The sequence below is a fragment of the Gymnoscopelus braueri genome (genome assembly GCF_963280865.1).
Source record: "Gymnoscopelus braueri genome assembly, chromosome: 4".
Taxonomy (NCBI): domain Eukaryota; kingdom Metazoa; phylum Chordata; class Actinopteri; order Myctophiformes; family Myctophidae; genus Gymnoscopelus; species Gymnoscopelus braueri.
This window is the reverse complement of record NC_137605.1, coordinates 18497874-18512860: the sequence shown is the minus strand read 5'-3', so window position 1 is coordinate 18512860 and position 14987 is coordinate 18497874. Positions and strand designations below refer to the sequence as shown.

The 14987-nt window shown below is 44.1% G+C and overlaps 1 protein-coding gene across 1 annotated transcript in view; it reads left to right on the top strand.

Annotated features, from left to right (window-relative positions):
• The window catches only part of LOC308083969 (poliovirus receptor homolog), a 137186-nt gene that overhangs the window by 70808 nt on the left and 51391 nt on the right, over positions 1 to 14987 (top strand). The window lies entirely within an intron of this gene.

Below are 14987 nucleotides of genomic sequence, written 5' to 3'. Positions count from 1 at the left end.
TGCTGCGAAAAACACAAGGGGAAGAAGGGAGACTTCATGATTTGGCGGGGGCAAATTTCACGTGGCTCAGAATGTAATTTTCCCGTCTAATGAATGCCTGTTAGGTGCAGGTTAAATTTTGTTCAATTTATTTTACCCAGCAGCCCAGAAGAATTGATATTTAGTTTTTTTTTAATTGCACATAGATAGAAAAGAAAACACAGAAAACAATGCCTTTCAGCCCACAAACTTGGTTTTCACATTGCCTGCAGTTCCACTCGTTCTTTCCCTTAATAAGCACACGTGAGTTCTTTCCACAATATAGTATTTTGACTCTTTATGACCAACACACACACACACACACACACACACACACACACACACACACACTTAATTTGTCAAATTGTCAGGTAGACTGTAACCCACAGAGTCAATGATTTGTGCTGCGTGTGTGTGTGTGTGACATGTCTCCCTGCCACAAGGGCCTGTAACGTGAGTAGCCACTTCCTGATCTTTTGTTGCCATGGAGGAATGGCTAGAGGAGACATTGCCACACACACACACACACACACACACACACACACACACACACACACACACACACACACACACACACACACACACACACACACACACACACACACACACACACACAATGCAAGGTAACATTCGCCCCCACACACAAACACCCCTCACTCTTCATTCTGCGCACTTCTGTAGCCCAACAGTAGACATCCATACCTGACAACTGTGCCTCTTCCTGACAGAGACACACACACACACACACACACACACACACACACACACACACACACACACACACACACACACACACACGGACACACTCCTTGACCATCTCCTCTCATTGCTCTGTCAGGGCATGTACCGTGTCCTGTTACTGCAGAGAGAAAGAGATACACACACACACACACACACACACACACACACACAGGGACAACTTGTGTGTGTGTGTGCCTCATGTCCCTACTCCCGCCCGCCTCGCAGTATTCCCCCCCCCCCCCACACACACACACACACACACAAAAGAATACCCAAGTTTTAAAAGCGTCAGTGACTCACTCGCCATGCAGGGTAGAGATGACTGGACACTGACACACCGGTTAAACTAATGCACCTCCACACACACGCGCACGCACGCACACACACACTCCCATCATCCAAAGTGTCAGAGAGAAGCTCTCCTTTTAGGAAAGGACTCATACCCGGTGCAACCAATGAGGCTATTTCACACACAGAGAGAGAGAGAGATGTCACAGTCCTCCACTCTCTGCTCCCTCCCCAATGTCCTCCACCTTCCGGCAGCCAACTCTGCTCCCCTGGCGCGCTGACAAAGCCACTTTTCTAGTCACGCTCTCTCAACCCCCAACCTCCCCCACCCCCTCCCCCCCCCCCCCCACCCCTCTCCGCGGACCTGCCCTCTAGCACAAACTTTTAAACAAGGTTTCTGGGCTTGCTTTTTATTGTATTTATTTTTTTCCCTGGTTGTTGCGAAAGCCACATATTTCGCATGCGCCCTCTGGCTCCAAAATCGAAGCCTTAACGTCTCCCGTCTCCAACTCGAAGAAATAAAAAAGGTTTTTAAAAAAAAATAAAGCCCCCCTCTCACTTATGTACATAGTATAAATATATAAATATCTAGCGGAGAGAAAAAAAAGAAGAGAAAAAATAATTACTAATTTATGGTGTCACGTTTGTGTATCTCTCAGTGGCAACACGCATGAAGGATCTCTCCTTTTATGGTTTTTCTTATTGTTTTCTCTTTTTTTTTTTTTTTTTTTTCTTTTGCAGTGCTTTATAATTTATGTCCTCTGAGTGCTTTATTATTGACTGCCGCGCTGTGATTGCTGCCAAAAGTACTGGCAAATGTATTTTTATTTTTTCCTGTACACATTTTAAACCCCTTCTCCCCTTTTATGAAACGTGCGTTTTATTCACTGTTCTGTGTAAAAGTTGTTGATTATTTTTTTGGGGGGGTGTGTGTGTCGGGGAGGGGGGGGGGGGGGTATTTGAAAAGAGAACTGTTACAGAATTGTCACAATTTGTCCCATATTTTGATTTGTTTTTTTTATTGTATTCAGTTGCAATTAAAGATTTTTGATTTTTGAAATGATTCCTCTGGCCTCACTGTGTGTGTGTGCATGCGTGCTTATGTGTGCGTGCACGCGTGCTATTGTGTGTGTGTGCGCGCACGCGTGTATAATTTGTTCTCTCTCCCGTCTGTCGTCTCTCTTGATCTTGCACCTGCCTGTCTGCTACAGTATGTGGTCCTTGAGGTTAGCTACTGTACGGGACAGGGTGGTGAGATTGAACGGAGGCAGGCGTTCATCGATTCTTACTGATTAGATTTATTGATTAATTGATTGGGCCATGAAGTGTTCCCTCTTCACCAGGGGTCGTCGTTTTTCAGGCCAAGGACCCCCTAGCTGATAGAGGGATGAAGCAGGGACCCCCTCTATATTGTATAAAATTGTGTTTCAGATTAAACTTTTTAACTTGGTCTGCTCTTTTTTTCCCTATACCTCTTTGCCAAAAATAGCCGATCTACAAGCTCACAACGCCGAGCTTGTAGATCTGCTATTTTTGGCTAAAGTTCTACTCAGAAAAGGGACGCTAGGGTTCAAGTGGTTAATGTTTAAAAAAAAAAAGAAATCCTATCACACAAAGATTTGGCGGCCCCCCATGTAGTAACTCTGAGGACACCCCTAGGGGTCCCGGACCCCCTGTTGAAGACCCCTGCCCTACACCCATCTCTCACTCCCGCTCTCTTTTTCGCTCTCATTTTGGTTCTACTAAATCTGTGCGTTGTCAAGCAGACCGGTGATAACGGGCTATGGTAAACTACACGCTCTCTTAGCGGAGACTTACCATAACTCCAGCAGCAGCCCCCCTTGTGCCTCATTTGCATATGTGTGTCCTGGTTGGCTGGGTGTAAACTTGCTGCCTTGGCAACAGGTGATCTGGAATGCTGCTGTAGTTCACTGGAAGCTACTGTACACTTCCGCTACTGTACTGTAGCTGTACTGTTGTCATGCACACAGAGAGACTGGAGAGTGATTTACGGCTGTAGATGCTGTGCACGTGTGCACTTTCGTCTTCCTTCACTCGTCCCCAAAAAGAAGATATCTTGAAAATTGCAGGAAGGGAATAGTGAAACATGCACACAGTCTGAGGAAAACTGTACGAGTGTTGAAACTGCAATGTACATGTTTGATCAAATTTTCATCACACGTAACGCACACTCTGCACTAACCCTGCCTCTAGCAGTACAGACACACACACACACACACTGACACACCTTTGTATTACGATACTTGTGAGGACATCAACATTTTTAACCCTAATCTACAAGCATTGCAACATGTTGTGAGCTTGTACTGTAGATGACATGCTATGCTACTAGTTTGTTCGGTGCGCAACACAGGTATAAATCAGGCATAGTAAACTCTTAACCCCGAACCCTAAACCTAACCTCCTAAATGCCTTATCTTAACCCCAAACTGAATCTGGTCCTAATTGTAAGCCTAAAGCTGGCTCCAGACCAATCCAAATCGGCCCGACTTTGGGCCGATTTGGCTTCGGGAAGCGTCGGCCAGTCGGTTAGGGGTCCGTCGGCCAGTCGGTTAGGGGTCCGTCGGGACCTTTTCGGCCGACCCAGAGCCGACCGAACATGTTCAGCTTTTTAGCCGACTGGCAGAGCAGTGGCAGTGACAACAAAGGGCTGTCGGTGTTGCCAGATTATGTGAGAGAAACAAGCGACCATGTCTATGAAAACCTACATTCACTGTTTCTCGTTGTTGCTCCCAGAGAGAGAGAGAGAGATTGATTGATTTGACCTAGTTTTGCGCAGTTTTGGTGCGCAACACAACCCTCGTTTAAGTGAATTGCTTTCACCTGCTGCTGCTGTGTGGAGCGCAGTGGTGGAAAAAGTACTCAAATGTTTTACTTAAGTAAAAGTATCAATACTGCAATGTAGAAGTACTCCGTTACAAGTAAAAGTCCCGAATTAAAAATGTACTTGAGTGAAAGTACAAAAGTATTGGTATCAAAATGTACTTAAAGTACCAAAAGTAAAAGTACTCAAATGTTTGAAAATAGCAGATCTACAAGCTCACAACGCGTCGCTTCGCGACGCGTTGTGAGCTTGTAGATCGGCTATTTTCAAATAGCCTAGGTATAAAATAGAGCTAAAGTGGTTACTGTATGTTTTATAATGTAATAATTTATATCTGCAAAGTAACTAATAACTAAAGTTTTCAAATAATTGTAGTGGAGTAAAAGTAGAATATTTTCCTCAGAGATGTATGGAGTAGAAGTAAAAGTACTGAAAATTAGAAATACTCCAGTAAAGTAAAAAATCCTCAAAAGTGTACTTAAGTACAGTACTTGAGTAAATGTACTTAGTTACTTTACACCACTGGCGGAGTGTGCGCTACAGGGCATATCTCCAAGCCAGGGTGACCTACCCAGGCTCATGAAATTCATATGCAGGCATAGTAGCCAATTAGAATGAAATCCGCAAAAACGGACTCATATACTGATACAGAACCATATATTGGCTATTATATTATGGCTGTCGGGTGGAAATCTTGTATGTTCCTTTTTTATTATTATTTAAAAACAATTTAAAATCGTGAATATAGCCAATCTACAAGCTGTAATTATTAATAATTAAGAAATACTATATTTTAAAGAGTGAAAAATCAACTAAAGTCATTATTAGTGCAAGTTCATTCACATTTCATTTGAATGAAAATAACTTGTGGGTAAAATACATTCTGTGAATCTAATGTGATTAATGTGACCCCTACTTCAGTCAGTGAAGTCCAGGGCTGAATGTGACATATTGAGACCTATATAACTAAATATTGGTCATTTGCCAACACATTATTTTGTGAAATAAATGGGTTATATTTCACAGATAGTTATACTATTCTTATAATATATTAAAATACAATGATCCTTAACCTTCAAGTTAAATGCATTATTTCCGTGGAAATCATTTTTGGACTTAAAAATCATTATTATTTTTTTGGATGGCCTTCCTGCCCTGGCAGGAAGACCGGGCAGGGCCTTTGTGCCCTCCAAAAAATTACAACACCAAAGGCCAAGTGGCCTTGCCCCTAAAATGACGAAATTCCAGGCTTGAATGCAATAGATGTACTCTGAGTCTGTTACAAGTAAAAGTCCAGAATTCAACATTTACTTGAGTAAAAGTACTAAAGTATTGGTATAAAAATGTACTTAAAGTACCAAAAGTAAAAGTACAAAAATGTTTGAAAATAGCAGATCTACAAGCTCAGAACGTGTGCATCGCAACACGTTGTGAGCTTGTAGATCTGCTATTTTCAAATAGCTTATAGGTATAAAATAGGGCTAAAGTGGTTAATGTATGTTTCATAATGATTTATATCTGCAAAGTAACTAGTAACTAAACATTTCAAATAATTGTTGTGGAGTACAAGTATAGACAATTGGAAATACTCCAGTAAAGTAAAAGTACCTCAAAATTGTACTTAAGTACAGTACTTGAGTAAATGTACTAGTTACTTACACCACTGCACGTCAGTGAAGAAAAAACGCTGGGAACATCCCTAAGTGGCTTTGCAGGGAAACAAGCCCAAAGTCGCTTATAATAAGCAGACCTGGCAACGCTGGCACGCTAAAAGTCAAATTAGCACATGAATGGCCAGTCGGCTGACAGACTTAAATGGTAACTTTTGCCAACCGAATACCAGTCTGTTGCAGTCTGGAGTAGTCTGCAATAGTCTGGACGAGTCTGTTTGGTGCGGAGTTGCCTTAACTCTAAATATTACCATATAACCATGTGATGACCTCACAATGTCTATTTCTGAAATTCTACTATTCTAAATAATACTTTTGGAGATATTTGGCCCTCACAAGTATAGTCACACACACACACACACACACACACACACACTTCATTCATGCACACACACACACACACACACACACACACACACACACACACACACACACACACACACACACACACACACACACACACACACACACACACACACACACACACACACACACACACACACAGGGAGTAAGGGCTGAGGAATGCGGTGGTGTTGCTTTAGCCATTGGGTGCTTCAGGCAGACAGATTGTGTTATCAGCTGGAGAAATGTGCAACGCTGGCTGAAACTCCAGTGAATGGAATGGAGCCCCTCTCAAAGGCTGCATTGTTTGAACTCTGACTAAACCAAACTGGTTTGGTCAAAATTTAACAACGGCTGGTGGGTGGAGATGTTGGGGAGGGTTTCAGTGTGTGAGTGTGTGTGGTTGTCCCAACAGTACACCAGTCACTTACGTGTGTGTGTGTGTGTGTGTGTGTGTGTGTGCGCGTGTTTAACTGAGCTTGTGTTTGTGTGTGCTTCTGTGTCGTGGGTGTGTATGTTTTTATCTGGGCCTTTGTTCTACACACAGTACTACAATCATCTGTGTGTGTGTGCGTGGGTCAAGCATGTGCTTGTTCAGTCATACAGGTGCATGTGCACACCCGCACGTGCACCCGCCTCACCTCCATGTTAGCCACTCCAAAAGAAACTACTGTCTCGTCAACAGAAAATGGCTCCAACAGAGATCTGTAATGCAGAGCTTCTTTCCAGGTGATTGTTCACAGTTGGATCTGTGAGTGTTGCTGTGTGTTGCTGTGTGTTGGTGTGTGTGTGTACGTGCTATGCTGGTGTTGATGGTGCCAGTGTCATGGATCTGTATGTCCTGCTGCCACTGTGTCACACGTGGCATGTGTCGCTGCTTCTCTCCTGTCAGTGCACAGCTATTTACTGTGAGTTCTGCCCACCATCTGGACCCGCTAATTGCTTTGGATTTGAGGCTGATTTGAGATGAAGTGTGCACACGCCTCACGCCCGCTCACGTGGACACAGACACAAAATGCACAGACAGTCTTGTCTCGGTCTCTCACTTGCATACAAAGACACACGCACACATACATACACAATGACACACTCTGGCACACACACACACACACACTCACTCCTCCGGGCTATTGGCTGGTGGTAAAAGACTCCAGCACAGTGGAAAGTGGCGGCAATCTTTAAAGAACCTGCTAGCAACCCAAAAACACACTCAACACTTTTTGTACATTTCCATCCAAGTGTGTCGCAGATAACAATGCGTGTCTCCACTCTCCATGTAAAAAACGACCGTGACCTGCTCACCGGAACAGAAAAACCTGGTCTGGCTGAATGGTACTGTAAAATCCTGAGTTTAAATGTAACCCTTAAGGGGTCCATTTTTACACTCACGTAGTCAAACTTACACTCAGCATTTTGAAGTATTAACTTCAGTCCATATAAGCCCCAGTGCCATTGTAACTTGCTGCGAGGTGCCGGACAAGCATACACACAGCATGAGGTGTGTTTTTGTCCATGTGTGTCACTGAAAACGGTGCCTTTGTCCACATAAAGATGCAGTGACGCCGCCTATCCCCCGACACAAGCTAGTAGAAATAATATACAAGATGCTATGAACCAAAAGCATATACACAGCATGAGGTATTTTTTTGTCCATGTGTGTCACTGAAAACGGTGTCTTTGTCCAGATGCAGTGACGCCGCCTATCCCCCGACACAAGCTAGAAATAATGAACAAGATGCTACGAACCAAAAGCTTTTGTATGTGTGTCCCCAAGATAACAATGTGTGCGTTGTGTAAGGCCCAGGCACCCCACCCTCAGCTCTCAGTAACTCTACACCAGTGTGCAGAGGGAGCAGCTAAACTGGACGTCAAAGTCAAATACAGTCTTTAGCACCGACTGTCCACACTGTTGTTTGCAAGTGATCAGTTTGGATTTGTCTAATCAGACATTGTCAACCTATCTGCATTGGTTGCTGTTGTAACAACATAGGTGTGAGTAATGCTTAACTTATACTCTGTCAAGATGGTGTCTCGCCGAAAATGGCAGATCTACAAGCTCGCAATGTGTCGCGATGGAGCATTGTGAGCTTGTAGATTGGCTATTTTAATCCAGCAACACTGTAATACGATACGACTAAGTATAAATCGGGCTTCATTGTCCGATAACTGTAACGCGTCTTTAGAAATCAGACTTTAATCGCATTTCAAACCAGGAATGTGGTTCAAATTGATGATTGGCAATCTGTTTGCGTGTTTGCTTGCTGTTCAGACTTGATAAAAAACAATCTAATTCCAATCTCAATAGGCCAAACATTGGATTTGGGCTGCCAGTCTGAACATAGCCAAAGTGACCGCATGTACTGTACTGTGTGGTCAGGTTCTACCACTGTCTCCTCAATGCTACTGTAGCTTAATGGTGATGAAAGATGGTAGACAGGCCCTGAGGGCACTCAGGCTGGGCTGCCGGCAATAGTGACCATGTTATCGACCAAGCTGATGGAAGGTGGCAGGCAGTGTGTTGTGTGTGTGTACCACGTTAAGGCAGTTAGGTTATGTGTTTGGACACATGCAGTGAGCGCTGTGCGGTCTGTACTGTAGATACGATTGTCCACAGGCTGATTTCATGTCTTTGTATGCAGAGTTTCATCACAATGTAGGTCCATTTGTATGCATGTGTGCTTGCGTCTTTGTACGCCTGTACGCATCATGTGTGCACACCGAATGTGCATGTAATGTGAGTGTGATTTGTATATTTAAGCCTTGGCCCCGGGCAGCTCCAGTCTCAGTGGCTGACAATGATTCCTGACAGTTTGAGCTCCACTGTCCACACTAAAGCCGCGTGTATAGCCAACCTACAAGCCCCACAACACGTCACTGACGCAGCACGTTGTGGGCTTGTAGGTTGGCTATTTTCAACGTGCGACACCGCCGTGCGACAGAGCATAAATTAGGCTTATGAATTAGCAAACATAACCACTTTAGGCTTCTCCACTGATAAATGCTAACACCATGTAACCTCTCACCCGCTAGCCTCAGACCTGACTAATAAATCCCAGAGTGAGTGATGCAGGGCCAGGCCTGGCGTGCTGATGCCTGAATGATGGATGTGGCCACCCCACTGGAATTTAAAAAGCGGCCTCTCTCCGGCTCTGACCCCAATTATCAAAGTAGAATCCTGCATGTTTTTGTCAGGTTAAATAGTGTTGGCCTTCTCTGTATTGCATGTGGTGACTAATGCCTTGTCTGTCTGTCTGTCTGTCTGAGTGACTGTGTCTGTTCAAAACGTATTTTACCGTTACCAAATATTTTAAAAGACAGTTGCCACTCAGAGGTCCATTCACATTGCGGTTTGTTGACAGACCTCTGCAGGCTGTAGGGTCGGATAGGTAGGGTCTAGTTGTGTTTGTGGTTTAATCAATTTAGCTGGAGTCCCTAAAATGTTCAAAAACTTTAGTATTTTTTTAGCGCTTAAGTGGTTAAATGTGTCCCATCAGCAGCTACCTGTCCTCGGGCAAGACACTGAACCTCTACTGTAAGTCAATCAGCCCAAAAGGCAAAAAAATCTACAAATTAACAACCTTCATGTAAATGCATACTATGTGAATAACCTACAAATTTTTTAAACGTAGTACGTAGAGAGACTCGTCAGCGTAATGTCAAAGACAGGCCACGGTCAGGCGGTTCGACAAGCACATTGCTAGAAACCGCTGCAGAGGAACGGCACGTCCTGGTGATCCAGCTAATTAACTTGTTTGTTCCAACTACAGAGGCTGACGCGGTGTTAAGTGGGCTACTTGACCGTGGACTGTACATTTGCCAGCAGAGCCATTGTTGCCATGTCATAGCAAGGTGAAAGCAGAAGAGGATGGAGAGAACCAGAGGGGGGCAGAGAGACAGAGAGGGGGGGGGGCACAGAGAGAAAGAGACGGAAGGGAGAGAGAGACAGCGGGAGGGAGAGGCAAAAATAATCACAGGAAATTGTATCGTTCCTTCTCTACACTCGGTAAACAACTTCATCTGATCTTGTGGTCAGCCGCACAGACTCCAGTGCTGTCTGTTTTCACACACACACACACACACACACACACACACACACACACACACACTCTTGCATGTGAGGACCTTTGAAAGATTTCTATGGACTACATGCCATCCCTAACAGCTACATGCCCAGCCTTAGCACTTAACACACCTCAAACTAACTAAATTCTGCCCTCAAAATCATACAAAGTGACCCCACTTTTCCACCACTGATTTTCCTATTATTCTGTGGACAATATTGGTCTCCACAAAGACATACAGCAGGAGAATGAGACCCTGTGCGCGTACACACACACACACACACACACACACACACACACACACACACACACACACACACACACACACACACACACAGCGGACAGACGGACTTCACAAGGGGAAATGGATGCTCCTGTATCCCCATGGCGACCCTTGGGCGTTTACTCTTCCTGTCCCGTGCTGACAGTACCGGGGCTAAAAGGGGATGGGGGGGGGGGGGGCTGCAATGCATTGTGGGTAGGATGAGACACAGAGGCAGGCAGGGAGTCTGTGGGGAGCCTTGCCACCAGAGCGGAGAGAGAAGGAGATAAAAAAATAATTTGGAACGCAAGATGATGGAAAACAAAACAATGGAAGAAAAGTGTGAAGTTTAATGGGTACAAAATGGAGGAGAGAGTGATGAAGATGTAGACAGAATGAAAGAGGGAGGCAAAGGGGAGAGACAGCGGTGGAGAGAGATGAGAAAGAAAAATACACTGCAGGGAACAACTAGACGGGTGAGATTTGAGAGGTGGAAAAAGAATGAAGTGAGAGGCAAACTTGAAACATGAAAGAGAGGTGACAGTGAGGAATGATCTGTGGAAAGAATGAAAGGCGTGAGGGAACGAGGAGGGTGAAAGTGAGGTGAGAAACACCCAGAGAATGCATAGGAGAAAGACTTGACAGAGAGAGACTGAGACATGATGGAGAGAATGAGACCAACAATGACAAGCAGAGGTGAGGGGGGGTAGAGAGAGCGAGCGAGAGACCTGAGGGTTCAGTGGTTGATCTGAGGATAGATGGAGAGAGAAGAGCGAGAGAGAGAGGAAGCGGATGAGTTAACCTTCCTCAACACTGACACACGTCAATGTGGGGTGGGGTGGATGAGAGATGTGTGATCAGAGAGAGAGAGAGAGATAGAGAGAAGGGGAGGAGCAGGAGGAGGACAAGTCTGATTTAAGATAGAGGGAGGACATGAGGTGAGGACGGAGTGTTGTTTCGGGTGGGTGAGTTGATGCAGCTGTGTTGGTATGACTTCTCCCAGATCTCACTCTGTGTGTGTGTGTGTGTGTGTGTGTGTGAGAGAGAGCATCTTTGTCTTTTGACCTTCCTCCTTCATCCTTCATTCTGTGAGGCTTTGACCTCAACACACCTGCAAAAACACCCAGCATCACTAGATGAAAGACACAGCGTGTGGGTGTGTTTGTGTGTACTTGTACTAAGCCCAGAAAGGTCTTTCAGGCGTGACTTACCTGGAACGAATCCTCTCCTTGGAAATAAAGAAACAAAGCAACACGAAGACTCTGTAGCCAACAGGGAAGCCTCGCTTTGAGGTGTGTGTGTGTGTGTGTGTGTGTGTGTGTACGTGCGCAGTAACGTTATATGTGTGTGTGATGGTGAAGATGTAGATGTGAGTAAAAAATATGTATATCTGCTTGTTACCACCTCCGCCTAAGAATAGATTATCTCACCCAACTTTGTGTGCATACACACATCTTCCACACTCACACGGACACACGTTTGCACACACATCCATCTTTGTGTGCACGCGCACACAGATGGGTGTGCGTGTGTGTTTTACAGTTTGTGCGCATTTTGCCCGGAGCACTCTGTAGATCAGATATACTGGCTGTTTAATTCACCGTCCCAACAGGCAGCTCTTGTAAAAGTGCACACCCATGCACACACTGGCACAACATTCAAAGGTATGTGTACAGAGATGAGACAGACATGTACTGTGTGTGTGTGTGTGTGTATATGTATATACACTATGTATGTCTGTCTGTCTCAAGCTTTGTGTGTGTCATTTTCTCTTGTACAATGTGTATGATTCTATGTATATCTTTGTCAGCCAGAATTTGTCTCCATATTGTTTTTATGTTTACTTTCTTCATAAATGAATGCCCTATTTTATACTACTACCTACGATAGTGTTGCGTAAAGGTACCGAAAATATCTGGTCTACGTACAAGCTCACAATGTGTCATGGGTTTTGAAATACTTGGAAACAGTTTCAACAGGGAGTTGAATATACTGTGTGTGTGTGTGTGTGTGTGTGTGTGTGTGTGTGTGTGTGTGTGTATATATATATATATACATATACATATTTAACTCAAATCTTTGCTTCTGTATAAAATATTTTGAGATGGTGGGGTCCGCAGACAAATGCATGAGAGACGTTTGAGAACCACTGATATTATAGCAACATACTTTTTTTAAGCGGATCTACAAGCTCATAGTGCGGCACTCGGTGCCGCGCTATGAGCTTGTAGATCTGCTATTTTTGAATAGCCCAAAGTATAAAATAATGGTTATAGCTCAAGATCTAAAATGACACGGTATGCGTTCCCGGATTGAAAGGGTTAACTAATGAAAAGTATTAACGAGAGCTTGTGTCTAAATGACGACTACACTGACTGGACCCATTGGAACACCGTTAATTTTTTTACCCATCTCGTGAAAATGAACAGACAAGACATAGAAGATTTCCACCCGACAACGACCATATCGTCTCTGTCAGGTGGAAACCTCATATGTCCAAAACTGTTACCTTTCAGGATTCAAATTCAAAAATATCAAAAGTAGCAGATCTACAAGCTCAAAAATGTGTCTCTTTGCGCCACATTTCGAGCTTGTACATCTGCTACTTTTTGTTATTTTTGTGTGGTGCTGCAGTATGATCAAGTAGGGCATTAATTTACGAAAACACACAAGAAGTTAAAATATGGAGATAAGAGGTTTATGCCTGAAAGTAACTATATGCTGTGTGCTGCCAAAGGTGCAAGCAATGTCATCCACCTACTCACAATGTAATGGTGTAAAATCTTGGCATATCAGTGCAAGCCTGGTTTTATATAGAAAATATAATAAGATGGAACTGGGGAATATATAGCATCTAAATCAAAATGTGCTCTGACGTGATTGCCAATAATTAGCGCTGCTAATCGTGTGTAATCGTATATCAAGGTTTTGCTTTCCACAGCTAATTGGCATACTGACATACTGAAATGTTTCATTTCATTGACTTTGTGTTATAAATTGAAGTGCAACAAAATACATTTGCTTTCAGAAACATCAAGGTGTAATAATAACCATAATGCTTCAAGTTGTTGTCAGTCCAGCTCCGGTTATGTCAAAAATGTGGAGATGGATATCCTTTTCATCAAGTCGTTACTGTGATCGCAATATCTAGCAAATGACCAGAATTGTCCCTTTGAACAGCTACAGGCTCCATTTACTCTAGCTGTGTGTGTGCGTGCGCGTGTGCGTGTTCGCGTGCGTGCGTTGGAGGGAGGGAGAGAGAAAGAGGGTTGTGTGTGTGTGTGTGTACCAGACAGAAATATGAAGAACATTCGTGAAAGTGAGCACATAATTGTTGGTCCACATTTTTCAAGTTTATCTCAATTTATTTATTGTACTACAAAAACATCAGTTATACTTATCTTCTCTTTCCCTGGGCCAAACAATAAACACTACATTACACAAACACTGTATCCAGTGATGTGCAATGTGCATTCAGATAAAGTGCGAGGGTTCGTGTAGACCTGAGTGTCGAGCACACATTTTTCAAATGATGGATTGGTGGACAAAATCTAAGAGTTGGACAAAGCCCACTGTGAAACTAGAATGAAGGGGAGCTTCAGAACTGCTGTTGAACTGTGTAAAGCCAGTACTGTGCTTCAGATGAAGAAACAGGCCACAGTTACTACTGACAAGTTGTTAATAACTTAAACCCCATAAGTTGTTGGGTGGAGTCCCGCAGGGCTCTATACTTGTAAACATTCTGTTTTAGCTCTACAGTACATTAAATATCGTCGCAGAAAATAGACGCTCACAACGCGTTGTTTTGAGCTTGTCTATCGGCTACTTTCTGCGAGAGTTTTCCCCAGGATACGGATGCTGGGGGTTTAAGTTGGTAAACAGCAAAGTTGTCCTTCAAGGTTCCATATGCATGGTGAGATTGAGGGATTAGACTGTGAATGGTGTCAATGACGGTCAGTCCAAGGTCCTCACAACATCACCACTACACACCTATGTGTTTGTGATGGTGGACGTACTGCCGACAGTGAGGGAGCGAGTGTATGTGTGAGACACACACACACACACACACACACACACACACACACACACACACACACACACACACACACACACACACACACGCCAAGACTGAGTGAATGTGTGTTGGTGTGTGCATGGCAGAAAGAGGTGTGTGTGTGTGTGTGTGTGTGTGTGTGTGTACACGCGCATGTCTTTGTCTGCAGTGATTCTCTGGCTGGCCTCTTTGTAGGAGCTCAGTCTGTTCCTGCTGGCTTTCTTTGACATCAAAAGTACAAGCCACAGTGAGGAGAATACTGTCTCAACTTCTTTTGTGTGTTTGTGTGTGTGTGTGTGTGTGTGTGTCTTTGGATGTCCTTTTTGTTTAACATGTCGATGTCAGTGGAATGTCCACATGAGTCTGAGCGTACATCTAAGAATAATGTGCACGATGTCTGTGAAGAAGTTCGTCTATGTGTGAGCGCGCATGCTTTCGAGGCAATGACTGACTCCTTTGTGAGTGCGCGTGTGCGCAGTCACTACGTGCACCATCATATGCATGTGTCAGCTTCTCTTTTGTAGTCTCAGACTGCCTCTCCATTCATCTGTCTGTCATCCTATCATCACATCTCTCTTCCATCTAATCTCTTCATCTGCCCCCCCCTCCCCGCCGGCTCTGCTGTCGCCTTATCAACCACTGCAGCTGATAGGCGGATGCTACGCGAGTGTGCCCAAAAAACACAGCTGTGGGTGTACGTGTGTGT